The sequence below is a fragment of the Daphnia magna genome, linkage group LG2, assembly GCF_020631705.1.
Source record: "Daphnia magna isolate NIES linkage group LG2, ASM2063170v1.1, whole genome shotgun sequence".
Taxonomy (NCBI): domain Eukaryota; kingdom Metazoa; phylum Arthropoda; class Branchiopoda; order Diplostraca; family Daphniidae; genus Daphnia; species Daphnia magna.
This window is the reverse complement of record NC_059183.1, coordinates 17,648-21,009: the sequence shown is the minus strand read 5'-3', so window position 1 is coordinate 21,009 and position 3,362 is coordinate 17,648. Positions and strand designations below refer to the sequence as shown.

The following is a 3,362-nucleotide window of genomic DNA, read 5'->3' as shown; positions in this document are numbered from 1 at the left end:
TGATGCACAAAGCATGTAGTGTGATTTGATTTTTTTTTTTTTAGATGTGAAGTGCTTTCAGACTTCATTGGTGCTGAATTTTTGAGTATATTATCACCAGAATGTCATACAAAATAACTTGGGCAGGTAAATCCTTGTATTTTGTGTTTTAATTTTAATCACTTATCTATATTACATGAGCAAAACATATATTGCCGAAAGAAAACAGATACCTTTGGTCAATGGTTACACCAAGGGCAGTGAATGCATTTCTCTTTTCACCATTGGTCAGCTGACTTGCCTTCCCAGTTGCAATGAAGAAGAATGACTAGTCAAAAGTATTAAAAGGTAATAGCTTATTGTGTTTTCCTATTGGTATCTCTTAAAATTCTGATGTTATTGAGTTTTTCTTGTCATGCCAGGTATTGTGATCAATCAGATATTGATTTCCTAGTTGCATGACAACTGTGGAAGTTGTCATACAACTATACAGCTGTATTCACCTGTTTGTTGACAAAGTGTTAAATTTTGTAGGCTGTAGGCCGTACTGATCAAAACAAATTTAAACAAACGATAATTTTTTTTAAATCATAAAGGAAACAAGCAACAGTTATGGTTCGTTTGGTTGGAGCCCTTTGTCAACAAAGGGAGAGAGGACCAAGTCAAACGTATCCGAAAGGTACGGGGTTACAAGATGGAAGCTTAGCCACGGTTTATTGTCAAACAAATAGACACGGCTGTCGGAGCCCTTTGTGCGCAGGGCATTTGACGAACCGGGCACTCAAATGACGCTAAAGACTTTTCACTTGAGGTCTGGTGTGGCTGGTGTGGCACCGATGAACCTCACACAGGTAGTTTCTAGGTATAAAAGGAATTTTCTTCAAAAGATGTTGAGGCTTATGTATCTATTTGCAGGAACTTTCTGGATTAAGGAAATCATTAACGCCCTAAAGGCCTTCAGTACACCTGTTATCTCCACCCAGCTTCTAATTGTTGACGACCCGGAATATGCGCGACAAGTTAAAGGAAGGATCAAAAACAATTTTCGGAGAAATAAATTAAACAATTTTTCGTTATTAATATTTTTCAATTGTCTTTTTAGGTGACGGGATATTTCGATGAAGTATAACTGCCTGATGATGTTTAATGTCGATTAAATTAGACATTAACCGAATCCGCTTGCTAAAACTCGAGGTGGCTGCAAATTCTATCCAGTAGAGGTAAAAAAAGTTACACTTGCAAACTCTGAATTAATTTTTGATTGATTTTTTTCCCCAATTTCCAGCCTCTGTATACATGTAAACTGAAAATAAAGCCTGCTTTCATCGAAGTCATTAGTGAACAATACAAATTGTAAAGCTGTGCTCCATCTGCAAAATCGTCAATGTATCTGTGAGGCAGTACCTCAAAGAACAATTGCCTAGGGACTTCATACAGGTAGGCCTACCATTACAATTTCTGTAACCAAACCAGCCTTTCAATTTGCATCTTGTTTCAGGGTTTGCCAACTGCTAGCCGAGCTGTCATCAACATCGACGATACAAGGAAACCGCATAGATAGTGTGTAGGTTTTGATTTCTATATCAGCTGCAGCAATGACCATGACTAACATGTGGAAATGATAGCAAACGGCGTAAACATTTTTAGAAGAAAACAGAAAGTTTTCAATTTTTTTTTAAATTCCCAATGTCAAGGTTTATCTGTTAACTGCTTCAAATTGGCTCAGAATTAGGCAGCAATTTTGGAAGTTGTTGCTTTCTCAGTATGGTAAATATATATATTACTACTGTAACAGTTAAAAACAAACAAAAAAATTGCATGATGCATGTGATGAAAGATCACTAATGAAAGAGCTTGTCTTAACATTTAACTTTAAAGATACCACTTTCACATGCACAACACAGCCAATGTTATCCTTATTCATTCTCAGTTTGATATTTGGCTATCTGTTTTTTGTTTTAGAATGAGCTTCAATGTTGGTGTTGCAGGTGTTACCCATGTTACGTTGACTGTTTGGATTCCTATTCATTAACATTTCAAAACCAAATTCATCTTCTTAAAATTGACTTGTAAGTAAAAAGAGGCTGTTTTATAACTATGTATTATCTATGTAACACTTTTCTATTCAATAGGAAAGGATTTGGATCATTCTAGGAACATATCTATCAAAGATGCAAAGCTCTAATGGGATTAATTTATCCGTCAAGTACGTTTTCATTTGCAGTCTGTATGTCCTTTCCGAAGGCTCTGCCAGAAGAATATGCTAAATAATGAATTTATGAATCGCGTAAGTTACACGAGCAAGAATTTTTATGCCTAACGATGTTTTATTTTCTTAATATAGATTAATGATAAACTTGGATCTGAAAAGGTTCCTTGGTTGGGGCGAGACACCGAATAAAGTTTAATGATTGGATGCACTACATGGAATTTCCATACTTTATTCACAGTACCGTTTATAACGGTATTTCATACTTAAAAAATTGAAGTGCATATTTGGGCTCCCTTCTTTTCTGTGGCCCCGTTTCCCCTTGACTCATAATAAGCCCGTAGGGGGTCATGCCCCTACTGTACGGTATATATAAAAACAACATATATCGAGGTTTGGAGGGCTCTGGCCGGAAAGGGGACGTGGGGGTCCTCATAGTTCGATGAAATGCTTATGGAGGGCTATGTCGCTACCCACAAATCCGAATTAAAGGTTAATCGCTCCTGTAAAAATGTTCCAAATCTTCAGCTCTTCTTCCGGCTTCTCTTAGCCAAACACTGGGTAATCTCCCCGGTGAGTCAATTGAGGCAGTGTCTCCCCCTGCCTTGGTTGACAGCAACTTTTGAAATGGTTATTTTGCCTTTTAAAAGTTGCAAAATATTCCATTATGTAGAGATATGTCAATACAAATTTTGTTATAAATTAATTTTGAAAAACTTGTCTTTCATACTTTCTTTGTGTTCACACTATACATTACTGACCTTAGCAATTTTTTTCTTTTAAGGATTGGACTCTCAACATTGCTGAGATCGACACTGATGTGCAGTTCTTGTACTGAGAATTCCGGAGTGTCTTTGAATTATCACCGATTAAATTCCAATCCTGGAGATGGTAGTTTGCTGATTTATTTAATTGCAGAATGATTTTGTATTCAATCTTTATTTATATAGATTTAACAGATGTATTAGAATGTTTTCACAGTGATGAATTTAACTCGTTCGGGTATCGATCCCCAAACTTTCAGCGTTCATTGCCGATGCTCAACCGTTGAGCCATGAGTTACATTTAAATTTGCACTAATATTAGAAGGCAAAAAAAAAATGCAATTTTTATAGGCTAGTAAAACTATATGCTAACCTGAATAACTTGCATTCAAGGATCATAGCTGTTTGGT

At 36.3% G+C, this 3,362-nt stretch overlaps 1 long non-coding RNA gene across 1 annotated transcript; it reads left to right on the top strand.

The window, feature by feature from the left end:
• Positions 1–333: 333 nt before the first annotated feature.
• Positions 334–2,402, top strand: LOC123470247. The gene is made up of 8 exons (XR_006643874.1): positions 334–497; positions 576–830; positions 895–1,199; positions 1,265–1,416; positions 1,478–1,543; positions 1,674–1,746; positions 1,942–2,048; positions 2,112–2,402. It is a non-coding gene; the product is annotated as an uncharacterized LOC123470247 (long non-coding RNA).
• The last annotated feature ends 960 nt before the right edge of the window (positions 2,403–3,362 follow it).